At 35.9% G+C, this 15,550-nt stretch overlaps 1 protein-coding gene across 1 annotated transcript in view; it reads right to left on the minus strand.

The window, feature by feature from the left end:
* The window catches only part of arid3c (AT rich interactive domain 3C (BRIGHT-like)), a 77,786-nt gene that overhangs the window by 39,466 nt on the left and 22,770 nt on the right, over positions 1-15,550 (minus strand). The gene's annotated exons all lie outside the window — the stretch shown is intronic.

Consider the following 15,550-nt stretch of genomic DNA (forward strand, 5'->3'; position numbering starts at 1 on the left):
GTCATTTACACAATAATATTTTATCATTTTAACTTTCACCTCCGGGTCACATTGGATGCTCTAAAGGGCCGGATATGGCCCTCAGGCCTTGAGTTTGACACATGTGGGTTAGTGTAATGGGCTAGACGTGTAACCTGCTAGGGATGTACCTCTACCACCCTGAGCCACTTTAACAAACACTTTAATTAACCTTAGGGACGTCCCAATACGACTTTTTCACTTGTGATATCAAACGATACGTTATCAGCACAAATCATACATACTTTTATGACTTGTTTCGTAGTGTGGAATGTTAGAAAAGGTTTGATCATGTGATGTCACTCAAACAGAGAACAATAATCAGCAATAGTAGGGATGAGAAAACCTGACCCATTAATTATTAACCTATTGATTACATGCATTTTAACCTACAACATAATATCTACAGTATTCTACAATTGAATCAATATAATTTATATTATAGATTTTAGATGCAATCCGATAAAATCCGATATTCGTTTTCTGGCTGATATCGAACCAATATCCGATATCAATATTGGATTGGGACACCCCTAATTAACCTGAAGATGTCTTTACCAATCAACCTATATTGGTAAAAATATAAATATAAATAGTAGCTGTGTTTCCATTACAGTTTTTTGCAAAAATAAAAACGACATTTCAAAGTTTCCACAAAGTTTAATGTATTTTTGAAGGTGTTTCCATTGAAGGTTGTTTTGGGGGCGGAGCCTGGTAACTCTGGTGAAATCTCATCCTGTGAGACTTCTCTGAGGGACGACGGACGCTCAGAACCTCCTTAGAACATTCTGTATTCAAAGGTTGTTTCACGTCTAATGCTAAATGTCTATGTCTGCTCTTCTGTCCACACGTACCGCGTCATGTTTTAGAGACGAAATGGTCATGTGAGCAGGTACGTCACGCCATACGACGTTTAATTGTGTAAAAAGTGTTTCCATTGAACTTTAATCATACTTTTTATTATGGAAACATCTAAAAAATGTAAAATCCTTATGGAGGCGTAAAAACATTTTAGTGATATTTGTGTGTTTTTTTCTTCAGTTGTTTCCATTACCAGTTTTTATTGCACTACTAAGATTTTGGGCATTTCCAAGAGTCGTGGAAACAGTGTTTAAATAATTGACACATTGTTACTTTGCTTATTTAAGCCAAATTAATTGGTTAAAAAGTTTCTACTTTTGTGTTTTTTCAGTAGTTGGAATCTCAAAGGACTAACTCTTAAATTCAACTTTTATTTTTATTTTACCACAACAGAATCAGAATCATTTTATTTGTCATTGCACAAAAGTTCAACAACTAAAAAAATAAAAATAGGATCTCTCATAAAAAAAATTGTGCCAAATTTTTTTTTTATATAAATACAACGGCCATTATGAAATAAAAAGATAAAAAAAATAAAAAGGCGCTTTGGCTGCCAATATAATAATAATATTATTATCTACTGGTTCCCAGACAGGACATCAGACAGTAGTGTCCAGTCTGCCCTGTAATACACCTGATGGGTCACTGGGAGCCTAATGACAGAATGCACAACACACACCAGGTGTTTGCTGAATATTTGTGTGTGTGTGTGTGTGTGTGTGTGTGTAGGGGGGGTGTTCAGCAGATTATTACTATACTCCTGTGCTTCTGTTCTACTTTTTTTGTTTATGTGTTCGAGTGTTGTTTTCATCAACGATGACGGTATTATTTCGTCGACGCCCCTTTTTTTATGACGGTGACGAGCATTTCACAGCAGCACATAGTGCAGCAGTAACCTGGTGCAGGAGGATCTATTTCAAAGAATGGGATTATCAAAGGGACAGGAAAAGTTGTCATATATAACAGAGCCGTCCAATTTGGGGCGCGAGGGCCAAAGTTGGCCTGCAAACAATTAGTTTTGGCCCGTTATTTTTATTTTTTTATATTTTTAAAATATACAAATTAATGTAATACAGTACAGTGATTTTTTATTTATTTTTTTAAATCTCATTAATCGTATGCCATGAAACACAATAAAGAAAAGTGTTATTTAATTTCAAACTGCATATTTAATTTCATGTACTGCGACATTCATGTTTAGTTTTGGCCCGCGGCCCTCCACCACAATACATTTTTGGCCCTTCAATGAAAATTATTTGAGCACCACTGATGTATATGGTTGGGATTTTATTTTGGAAAACCGTTTTAGTTTACATTAAGACACACATATACCTGTAGCTTTAGACTGGGTTCAACTTAAGTCGAAATACATCCATTTACCATCGTTAGCTCGGACACTGAAACATGAAATAAAAAACCCCTTCAGACTTTTAATCTAAAGCCATGTACCCCCTAATACTGCACACTTAAGAAACATAATAATGTAATGTAATATATAATATAAGCCTACAGGGAAATCTGTCCCTGAATTTTACGTATCTTGTTAAGGGACTGAATATATTTCATATTTGCATTTCCTGAAAAAAATGCAAGTGAGGATGCAGGTGCTGGCCCAATGAACACTGCGTTAGCATTAGCCTAGTGTTAGCATTACCCTAGTATTGGCCTATCATTAGCAATAGCTAACATTATTTAACATAAGCATTAGCCTAGCAATAACATTAACATAATATTAGCATTTGCCTAATATTAGCATTAACATTAACATAAGCCAAGTATTACCATTAACATAGCATTAGCTTAACATTAGCATTAGCATTAACATAGCACTAGCATTTGTTTAATGTTAGTATTATCTAGCATTAACTTAACATTAGCCTAACATTAGCATTAACATAATATTAGCATTTGTCTAATGCATTAACATTGACATTAGCCAAGCATTAGCATGAACATAGCACTAGCATTCATTTAATGTTAGCATTATCTAGCATTAATTTAGCATTAGCATTAGCATAGCCTTAATACTAGTACCACCTATGACAATTTTGCGTACCCCTGGGGGTACCCGTACCCCACTTTGGGAAACTAGGACTAACTAGATTAATCAGTGACTAAAATCGTTTACTGCAGCACTGATCATGTGACTTTTTTTGGACTTTCAAAGCATTGGTTTCAGAAAGACGTCCCACTTCAGAATAAACTAAGCACTGATGGATTCAAGTGCTTAACTTAATATATAAATATGTGAACATTCAGCGTATGACATATTTATTTCAATGTGTCTCTTGGCAAAAAAAAAAAGAAAATAATAATTAAGATCTGAGTAACCTGGAACAACTATATTTCTCATTGAACACCAGCCAATAAAACGAACCGTTAAAATTCCTCAGAGTCTGATTGGTTGTAGAACAGATACTCTACATCCTGTGAATGATGTGATGCATGAACCGTGTTTACAGCTGTTCTGTTTTCCAGCTTCAGAACGTCAAACTGAACGATCTCCAGGAGAATATGTTACGACATTCCAGAACCCAACCCCCACTCCTCCACTCCAAATCTGGATTCCACATTTCTACTTCACTAGGTTGGTACACCTCCTGTAACAGCATGAGATCTGCTGGTAATTAGACCTGGTCCTTGTAAAAAGTGCAGAGTTAGAGGTGAAAAGAACATTTAAATGTACGATGGAGAACTTAGTTTAGCTGTTTGTTAACGGGATGAGAGACTGTGTTTAGGGTTGAGCTGTTTTCATTTCCATTACCACCAATGAATGCTTGTAGGACTGCTCAATTATTGGAAAAAGAATGATCAGGATTATTTTAGTCATAATTTAAATCATGATTATTTGTCAACCAAAAAGTTACGAGTTTTTTGTACAAAACAATGTCAAATATTTCTCTCTATAAAAGCAAAGAATCTTTCTCTGTGTGTGTCCTGAGAGTTTCAACATGGCTGCTGCTTGGTTCAAGGGTGTGCCATGTCCGATTTGTTTGGACTGCAATGATACCGTTAATAAATTATTTTGTAAAGCATTTATTAAATAATTATATTGTTCACCACGTTGATGATGTCATCAGTCCTACCCAGAGCCCACGACACACCCAGTGCCGTTTAGAGAGAGAGTTACGACATCTCCGTTAACGCCAATATACCTTCTTTTTTTTTCTTACAGCAATGGCGGCTCATGGAGCCTCACAATAGTTCCAGGAAGTGATGAGTTGACTAGTGCAGCACAATGGAGCTAGAGCGGAGTAGATGTTACGAGTCCAGACCGAGTCTGTTCTGGTCTAAGGAGATCCGGATTCACGAGGACAACAAACTGGAATGTGAATAGATGGGGTTCAACTCCCTACAGTGTCCGTGCTAAAACCCAAATACATGAAAACATAATGTTTATCACTCTACACATTTCACAACAAACCTAAATGTTCCTGACGTCCCACCTTCAAACACATACTTCCTACGGGCACTGACCTAATTACTTTAAACATAAATAAAAACCTTCAAACACTAAAATCAAGTATGTTCACTTTTACACAAAACAAAAAAAAAATCAAATACAGTATGTTATTTGAATGCAAATAAATAAAAAGGTGTAAAGTATTAATTCTTCTTTATCAAGCGTTTTTGCAACATTTTTCCTGCCATGTTTCAAGAACGCTAGCAACAACTTTCCTCGTGTTAGCCTGCAAGCTAGCTTTAGCTTTAGCTTTAACTTTGAGAGGGGCGGGGCATGAGAAGCATGTATGCACGTGCATTAAACAGCTCAAAGTTAGTAATAATTTTTTCTTGTGTGTGCCAAGCTTTATTCTTTGTAGATATCCTAAAACGTGGAACATTATTTTACTAAAACATGTGCGTAATTTAAAAAATACATATATAATATTTTATGTTATTTATTTTTGTAATCGTTGAGTGTAATAATCAAAAACGTAATTGAATTTCGATTGATTGCACAGCCTTAAATGCTTGTGTAAAAAAACAAAACAAAATCCAAACCTTTCATAGAAAGAGACAGAAAATGTGTTTTTGATTCAGATTCTAACCATTAGTGCCATTCTGGTTGAACAGTGGAACATGTGACAAGCAGAGACGTGTGTAAGTAGCTCCTGATGCTACGCTGGAATCCTTTAAAAAAAAAAAACAGCCTAGTTTAATGGTATTCCATTCCAAGCTTTACGTTCTGTCAGTCACTTTTAGTCCCAGACACAGAAACACATGCTTTGAGTGGAGAAACGGTTCCAGAGGACGAGATACTCGCTAATTAAAGGATCAGGGATAGCATTACTGCTTTCATCAGCCAAATGGTCCTTTGGTCTCCACTGAGGAGGGTGTGTATGTGCAGCCATAAACCGCAAACAGCCCCTCCCCCAATGTGGACGAGTCTATGACATCAAATATCCCACCAGAGCTGCACCATGGAGGTCCCAACAGGACCAACACCCCCATACTCAAACCAGTAAAAGATCACACTAGCCTGATATAAAAAGCTAATTTAGCATTAATACCATGAGTGCTGCTCAGGTTTGTGTTACAGCTGTCCAGGGTCGGGGTCAATTATAATTGTGTAATTGGTAATTAATTACAATTATGAGGTAATGCACCCATTGTCCGTCAAATAATCCTGACAAATAACACATTTTCTAACAGGTAACAAGCAACATATTTGAAAATCTAAAACTAAATCACCTGCATAAAAAACAGTCAAAAATACAGGAAATAATGAAACTTTGTTTGAAATATGTGCAAAAAAACTTAAGAAAACAAAAAACTCAACTTAGTACACGTATGAAACGAACGAACAAATATCATGTTTCATCATGGCGACCGTGACTCAGGTGGTAGTGGGTCGTCTTCTGATCGAGAGGTTGGGGGTTCGATCCCAGTACCTGACTATGTGTCGAAGTGTCCTTGGGCAAGACACTGAACCCTAAGTTGCTCCCAGTGGTCGACTAGCGCCTTGCATGGCAGTCCTGTCCCACTGGTGTGTGAATGATTGGGTGAATGAGCTGATATGTAAAGCTCTTTGAGACTGTTTCAGTGGTTATAAAGCGCTATATAAAATCAAGTCCATTAACCATCATGCAAGTCACATATTTTCATAAATACGTTGAAATCTGTGACAAAAAGTATTTTTAAATCAGCTATTGGAAGTTTGTTTATCGTCCTCAGATGAAGAATATGCTGATGTAAAACATTATTTTTTAACTTAATTTCCACGTTACATTTTGTTCCCGGTCCATATTTAAGGCAGTCTAATAATTTAATGCTCTTAATTTCTGCTAATAACTGGGAATATCTGGCAAAGAACATACAGTATTAAGCGCTTGGTGGAGGTTTGCACTCTGTGCTCTGACCTAAAAGGTTCATTTTTCTGAAAATGCTTTTTAAGCTAATCAATAACAAGAAGACAATCATCAACATATCCCGCCAGATTGGTTCTCATTATAACTCACAACCTTTTCCTAAATGTCCTAAATCTAACTTTGATGTATGTAAAAGAAATTATTATCACATCAGAATATTAAATTACCGTACTAACTATCTTAAACGGTTTCTAAGAAAAGCTGTCCCCTGTGAAGATACCTGGAACAGAGTAAAAAAAAACGGAACAAGGGTAATAACTCCGTAAAAAATAATTGCGCGCTTCTCATTTTTGAACTCCATCAAGGTATTGATACCCTGAAGCCACACACCAAATTTGGTTATCCTATCTTAAACAATTTCTGAGACAAGCTGTCCACTTCAGACAGAGGGATGGACGGACGAACGGAGCTCAAACCTATATCTCTCTCCACACTTTGTGGCAGGGATCTAAAAAAACCCATAATATACTGGTATAGTTTTCAGGGTTAACAGAGGTTGAACGAGGCAGCACCAGCACTTGGTGCTTGTTTTATTTAAATATAAAAACCACTTAAATATTGTTCCATAGCACAGTGAGTTTAGCTGGTAGAGGGTCAGAATGTTTAGGGTGTTACAGGTGAACTGTGGGGTGCTAGGGCACTGGGTGTGTGTGTGTGTGTGTGTGTGGTTAAATGAAAGGTATTTGTCCAACACTTCCAAGCTAAAACACATTCCCAGTGCTTCCACAGACTCTTCATTGTTTTCCATTCCAGTCACAAACAAGCTGCTGCACGTTTGGTGCCATTGGAGCCATTAAAGCTCTTAAGCTGAAGAGGAAGGAAACATTCAGGATCAAGGAACAATATGTCAACATCTATTCACAAACTGACGGGGGATAATAATAATAATAATAGTAGCAGAACCTAAATACTCCTCCAGGAAAAGACCCAGAGACCCCAAAAACTCTGGAGGAGAGAAAGTACCACTTTGAACTATTTGGCTGTATTGAGATTCAAGATACATACATATATACATACATACACATATATATACATATATATATATATATATATATATGTATATATATATTCCCAGAGTAGAAAAGCACAGATGTATTTCTGAGTGCATCCTAGGGCTGCAAAATTAATCACATTTTAATCGTGACCACGATTTTGGTTGAAACAATTAAATAAGTCTGGTCGTCTACATTTAAAATACAGGTTCTGCACTCTGTAATAATGTATTTATTTCATTAGCCTTTGGTACATTTTGATTATTGGGTTAATTAAAAAAAAAAGAAAATTAGTATCATTTTTATTTAAAGCTTTATTAATTTTGCACTGTAAACTGTACACATATTGTTTGTTTAAAAGTAGTGTAATAAAAACTGATTTTATTTTTCTTAACATCATAAATAAGTGTGATTATAATCGTGATTACAATATTGATAAAAAATAATCGTGATTATCATTTTGGCCATAATTCTTCAGAATTAGTCCTAACCCAAACCTTCATAAACAAGCCACACGACAGAACTCACTCACACGTGCTGTCCCTTAGAGGAGAAAAAGTCACAAGTGTCAAATATTGTGCAGCTGTTTGTTAATAAATGTGCTTGTGTGGCATTTTTTATCAGCAAATTTAATCCAGAATTGTGTTTCTGATCAGACTTTATTGATACATTAGGTGTAAAAGTGGTGGAAAGGGTTTATTAATGCTGAAAATGTCTTGAAAGTGGAAAAAAGCATTGAAATGTGATGGAGAAGTGTCAGAAATGAGAATAATGTAGCAAATAGTTTAAAATTTGGCAAGTTTGGTGTAGTTGCAGAAAAAGGGTAAAAATAAGACAAAATGATCAATAATTGTGATTACAATATTGCTCAAAATAATCGTGATTATCATTTTGGCCATAATTGTGCAGCCCTAGTCCTAAACAAGCCACACTACAGAACTCACTCACACGTGCTGTCTCTTAGAGGAGAAAAAGTCACAAGTGGCACATATTAATTATATAAAATACAGACTTTGGTTATTTTTATTTATGTATCTTTTTGTTGAGTGTACTTCTGTTCTTTCCTTGTTTTTGCACCTGTACTTAAACTTTCTTGGCTGATTTGTTTGTATTTTTTTATCTGACTCTGGAACACGCACAAAAATTCTGTTGTCTTTTTTAACGTGTACATATGGCAATAAACTTTATTCTTTTTTCTACTATATTCTATATTGTGCAGCTGTTTGTTAATAACTGTGTCTGTGTGGCATTTTTCATCAGTAAATTTAACCCAGAATCGTCTTTCTGGTCAGACTTTATTGAGTTAAAAATATAGAGATTTACAGTATATCGAGATATGAGTTTTGGTCCATATCGCCCAGCACGATTATAAAAATAGCATCCAGTCTTAGTTTAAGATGTTTTATGATCTTTAATTTCCTAGTTACAGTTGAATAAAGTTATCGACTCATAATTTGCAGCGGGTATGACTGATAATGTGCTATTAGAAAGAGCTAATGTTGTGTTCAAGACCACACTATCCCAGACCAGAATGCACCGAGACCAAGACCGAGACAAGCTGAAACCGAGACCAAGACCATAAAAAAAAAAATTTTATTAAAAAAAATATATAAATAAATAAATTCATGACAAGGTTCGACAGTTAAATAACATTCTCTCTTTAGTTTTAACTAAAATATTAAAACTGCTACTGCTACTGATAAATTCACAATTATTCTACATATTTGAAAACAATATTTTTATGTCAGCTGAATGTACAGCAAGTGTTTCTGCTAAGAAATAACATGTCTGGTCACCTACACACCACAGAGTGTTTCCTCTTTGCTCTGCTTTTACAAATGTATTCTTTGTGGTTCGTGAAACCAAATTTCACAACCAACAAGTTAGCGGACATGTTTAGCTCCGCCTCTCTCTCCTGCTTGTGTGTGTGAGTGTGTGTCACACGTCACTCAGTCACATTAAGGAGGGTTGTGGTCATTATACAGGGTGGATTAAAAAATTAATAAAGGATTGTTTTATCCCGTTCTTCTCCGTGTTATCATCACATTATAAAAAAGTTTAAAAATAGCAGGAATTAGTGCTGGTCTCCAACGGTCTAGAGGCAAAATCCCGAGTCCGAGACCTTTAAAATTTGGCCTCAAGACCGGTGACGAGACCAAGACCGGTCTGGACTACTACATCACTAGAAAGAGCTAAGCTGTTACACTCTAACCTCACGCTCACCCAGGATCCAGCACTCATGCTTTCTAAGCACAGTGATGGGACGCAGCCAGCTGGATCCAGGCCAACTCAGGCTGTGCCAAAGACGCCAGTAGAAGGGTCAAAGAAAGTGTGTGTAGACGTAACTGTTAGTGTTGGCTGACTCACTAAAGCAGTGCTTCTCAACCTTTTCAGCCTGTGACCCTGAAAATAAAGGTTCCCCCACTGTACCTGAAGGTGGTTGAACACAGACATGAACATTCAATATCATTTCAAACATAGAAGCAATTAGTTTAAACTGGCAAATCACGATAAAGGGTGAATGTGGTTAAATTGGCAAAAATAAGCATGAAATATGGTGAAAAGGTTAAAAGTGACAATAATGGGTTAACATATGTGACATTAGGTGGAAAAGTGGTGGAAAGAGTTTAAAGGTGTTAAAATGTCTTGAAAGTAGAAAGAATGTACAGAAAACGCATTGAAATGTGATGAAGTGTCAGAAATGGGAGTAATGTAGCAAAAAAACATTAAAAGCGCAAAAATAAGGTAAAAAGTGATGAAAAATAGGATAAAATGTGACAAATTTGGTGTAGTTGCAGAAAATGGGTAAAAATAAGCAAAAATGGGCTTGAATTGTTTATATTCCTAGTTTCTTAAAGTCCGTGTAAAGCAGAAATAAATGTGTGTCATGAGTTTGTCACACCACAGAAACATGTCATTGACCACTGAACCAAATTTAAAAGATGAAAAAATTAAATTCGGTCTCAAAATCATGGAAAAACAAGCACTTCTCTCTGCTATGGAACACTGTGTGATGTGTACGCATCGACGCTCGGAGCCCAACTTTAGATTTGGGGCCCGAAAAGAAAAAAAAAACGGAAGTCAATTTCTCATTTATTTGCGGGTCAAATATTACGACGGTTGGTGGTACCAAATCATTGGCACATAACAATATATGAATGATACCTATTACCCCCTACGTGTTACGGGGGCCCCCGGGGGCCCCATTTTTCAAATGACTACCCCTTCGTTAGTTCTGGTTAGATCAGAATGCAGTTTGGTATAAATACTCTACGAATGAATATGATGAGATGCTCGGAGCCCTTTTTTTGAAATGGGGCCCGGGGGCCCACCCCCCATTTCTGTTAATTTCCAAATTTATAAGAAAATAGTCATGTGACATATCGTTTCAAAGGTAATTTAATGGTAATTTCCATTAAAGTAACTTTCTCATTTATTTGTGAGTCAAATATTGCCACAGGTGGTGGTACCGAATCATTGACACATATCAATATATGAATGGGGCCATTACTCCGTATGTGCCATGGGGGCCCCCGGAGCCCTAATTTTTCAAATGACTTCTCCTCCGTTAATGCTCGTTGAATCGGGCTGTAATTTGACATGGACATTCTATGGGCGAATGTCAAGAGATTACATTTTAATTTTTGGGCATGTAATCTGTAATGTGTAACTGACTACATTTTGAAAGTAACCTTCTCAACACTGGTAGTACGTTAGTATGAGTAGTACGTTAGCATGAGTAGTACGTTAGCATGAGTAGTACGTTAGTATGAGTAGTACGTTAGTATGAGTAGTAAGTTAGTATGAGTAGTACGTTAGTATGAGTAGTACGTTAGCATGAGTAGTACGTTAGCATGAGTAGTACGTTAGCATGAGTAGTACGTTAGTATGAGTAGTATGAGTAGTAAGTTAGTATGAGTAGTACGTTAGTATGAGTAGTACGTTAGCATGAGTAGTACGTTAGCATGAGTAGTACGTTAGCATGAGCAGTACGTTAGCATGAGTAGTAAGTTAGTATGAGTAGTAAGTTAGTATGAGTAGTACGTTAGTATGAGTAGTACGTTAGGATGAGTAGTACGTTAGGATGAGTAGTACGTTAGTATGAGTAGTACGTTAGGATGAGTAGTACGTTAGGATGAGTAGTACGTTAGTATGAGTAGTACGTTAGGATGAGTAGTACGTTAGGATGAGTAGTACGTTAGGATGAGTAGTACGTTAGTATGAGTAGTACGTTAGGATGAGTAGTACGTTAGTATGATTAGTACGTTAGTATGAGTAGTACGTTAGTATGAGTAGTACGTTAGGATGAGTAGTACGTTAGGATGAGTAGTACGTTAGTATGAGTAGTACGTTAGTATGACTAGTACGTTAGGATGAGTAGTACGTTAGTATGAGTAGTAAGTTAGTATGAGTAGTAAGTTAGTATGAGTAGTACGTTAGTATGAGTAGTACGTTAGTATGAGTAGTACGTTAGGATGAGTAGTACGTTAGGATGAGTAGTACGTTAGTATGAGTAGTACGTTAGTATGAGTAGTACGTTAGTATGAATAGTACGTTAGTATGAGTAGTAAGTTAGTATGAGTAGTACGTTAGGATGAGTAGTACGTTAGTATGAGTAGTACGTTAGTATGATTAGTACGTTAGTATGAGTAGTACGTTAGTATGAGTAGTACGTTAGTATGAATAGTACGTTAGGATGAGTAGTACGTTAGTATGAATAGTACGTTAGGATGAGTAGTACGTTAGTATGAGTAGTAAGTTAGTATGAGTAGTACGTTAGGATGAGTAGTACGTTAGTATGAGTAGTACATTAGTATGAGTAGTACGTTAGTATGAGTAGTACGTTAGGATGAGTAGTACGTTAGTATGAGTAGTACATTAGGATGAGTAGTACGTTAGTATGAGTAGTACGTTAGTATGAGTAGTACATTAGGATGAGTAGTACGTTAGTATGAGTAGTACGTAAGTATGACATTTACACTAGTTTGTCATGATGATGACATGTTTTATTTTATTGTTCTATATATAATAGTTTAAAACTTGAAAAGCCCATACAGAGCTAAGAATCAAAATATATTTTGATTTAGTAAATAAGATGATAATTAACAATATTGTATTGATCTTAAAATTATTAAACTGGGCTTTAAGCCTTTATTCGTCATGTATAAATATTGTTACACATATATATTGAAATTTGTTCTCTGCAATTTAACCCATCCCTGTGGAGCACCACCCATTCCAATATCTCGTATTGTATCGTATATAATTACACTCCTGTGTAGGAATAATCCTGAGTGCAAACTAAGGTGCCCCCCCCCCACCCCCCACCCCCCACCTGTCCTTCTGCTTACATCTTGAATAATTAAAAAATTGTCCTCTCGGGGCCCCGTAAGTGCTGCACTTTAGATCACCAAAATAGGGGCCTTTATCTTTATCTTTCTCCTTCAAGAAAACCTCTGTTTTTTCTTTGGTATTATTACAATTTATTAGGTGATTTGCAATGTAAAGGTCGTCGTTATTATTAATAATCATTATTACATGCACACAGGGTATAAAATTAGATTCAAATCTAATTTTACCGGCCAAAATATTTTTTATTACCACAACCTTAAAGGGTTCCTCCAGCTTTAGTCAAACTAAATTTGAAATTAAATTTCGGACCAACTTCACAGTAAACATAAAGGCCACATTAATTACATAGAGTGAGGGTCATTGTTTTTCCAGTGTTTAACGCAGACGTGCAACTGGCGACACACAAAAATACACAAAATACAGACTAAAATAATTACAATCACTCCAAAAACACAAGATGACTACAAAAATAGCCACTATGAAACAATAACAATGAAAAAAAAAACAAAAGCCATGAAGAAAAATATTTGTGTGACAGGCAATTTTTTTGTTAAATTTACATTTTCCCATGTTTTCTATGTTTAAACATTTAATAAAAAAAGGAATGTTCCCATTTATTTTGAAATGTGAGACTAATTACAATCATAAAATCATACTTCTTATGTGTTAAAATTTAAGATTTTTAAGACTTTTTAAGGATCGGTGAGAACCCTGCCTTAACCAACTAATTTCCTGGAACACTAATTATCGTAAAGATAACTGCAAGTTTATTTTATATTTTTTACTCACCAAAACATAATTTTACCCTTATTTGGCGAGTGCCAGGTGCTAATGTTAAATGCTGCACTTAATTTTTAGAATGATTTCATGAACAACTAATCTAACCTTTTCCAAAATGCGTAGTGACTTTGGAAGTGATTTTATTTTGGGAGCGTGGAGTGAGCGTTACCTCAGAGGTTATCAAGCTTTTATTTTGGAGGTGGTGAAGCATTAGCGTGGCAGCCCTGAGTGGGGACCAGTCAACACAGCCCACTGTAGGATGGTGGAACACCAGCAGGTCAATGTAGGCTAACACCATATCTGATGGAGTGTGTTCAATGTGTACGTGTGTGTGTTTGTGTGTCTCATTAACCACAGCAGTAAAAAGACAGTGCTTCCATTCCCATGATAGCAGTGGTTTAGTAGAGCAGTCAAACCGCCCTCTAACGCCACATGGTTCACTGTTGCTTTCAAAGGCATTTCCTTCAACTGAGGATGTACTGTACATGTACACATTTATGTTTACACACAAATCTTTTTATCTGTGGTTCTCGGGTCATTGCGTAACTTTCCTGTCACTTTAACTGAATGTGTTACACTGCATGTGTGAAGATATTGTGCCTATTATTAACTTTAGATTTCTCCAGAATGATCACATTTTTCACCTCATCCTAATGCTGGGCAATATATCAATTTAATTTATATCGATATATTTATAAGCACGTTATCACACGGGACAAGATAGTTTATATCGATATAGCTCATTTTGCGTTAAACTAGCAATACATTTATCATGTATCGTGATATAGCGTGAAAATATTGAGATGGTTTTCTCGTCACATTCGTCTGAAGCCATCACTAAGTGTGATACTGAGAGGAAACTCAATTATTTACGTATCAGCTAATCTGACCCACAGCATCAGATAAGGTGGGACCAACAGAAAACCAATACACTCCTTAAGATCAAACAGTGCTTTCAGACGTTCTGCTCATTTATACTGTAGCTGACCCCAAATGTAAAGCTGAAAACAGCTTTACATTTCATTTCACAAGATACTTTTCAAAATTAGAAGTGAAATCACAACACTCAACCTAATTCTGCCAAGGTGCAAAAGCTTTAAACATGTTTGGCCAAAAAACAGATCTGCCCATTTAGATCAACGTCATCAACATCCCCCACATGATTGGTTCTCATTATAACTCACAACCTTTTCCTAAATGTCCTCAATCTAAGAACTTAGATGTAAACATGAAAAAATATTATCACATCAGAATATCAAATTAATAACTATTTTACTATCTTAAAGAGACGGATGGAGCTCAAACCTATATCCCCCTTTCCACTTTGAACTAGTTATTATTATTAATTATTAGAATTAGTTCACCACCTGCAAAAACACTCAACTTTTACAGCACATTTTTCAACTGCTAACACGTTGTTCAAAACAGTTAAAAACACAATCAAAACAAAATGAAAACTGAATAAACTAAATAAAAATGTCACAAAGAGAACTTGACTGCAGACAACGGGGTGTGAATGTTACAGTAGAACGTGTTATTTTTTGTTTTATCTCTTGATTTTAATTCTACCCCTGGAAATCTGAGATTCTGCATTCTGACTTTACAGTATTACAACACTTTACACTGCAGTTTCAGTTTACAGTAGTCTTTATATTTTTTGTAAGGTACTGAAGCACAAATGTTCTTACTGTAATTACTGTAAATTGCTGCAAAGCTGATATACAATCATTCAGAACCATCAAAGTACAAAGATCTAATTTCAGAATAAAATACTGATTTACATGACAAAAATCATTCAAACTGGAAAGATGTATTTTATTTAATGCTCTTGTTGATAGTATTGTGTAGTTCAGTGTCCAGTGACACTGGCCACGTTAACATGGGAGATTTAATTCCTCTTTAAACTGAGCTTGTAAACACTTAATTACTAATGCAAATGTAATTCTGAATTAAACTTAAATCTGAATTAGGTGGTTGGTTAATTCCAAATTAAATATCTACTCCAACTTGTAAACACTTAATTCCACTTTAAGTTAATTCCGGTCGTTTTGCGCATGCGCAACTTACTGCGATGACGTGCTAGTGGTGACACAATCCAAGATGGCCGCCCGGATTAGAGCCGACACTATTTAATAAGAGCCTTAAAAGACATGGATATAATGAAAAGAGTGGATGGAC

The sequence above is a fragment of the Gouania willdenowi genome, chromosome 9 (genome assembly GCF_900634775.1).
Source record: "Gouania willdenowi chromosome 9, fGouWil2.1, whole genome shotgun sequence".
Taxonomy (NCBI): domain Eukaryota; kingdom Metazoa; phylum Chordata; class Actinopteri; order Blenniiformes; family Gobiesocidae; genus Gouania; species Gouania willdenowi.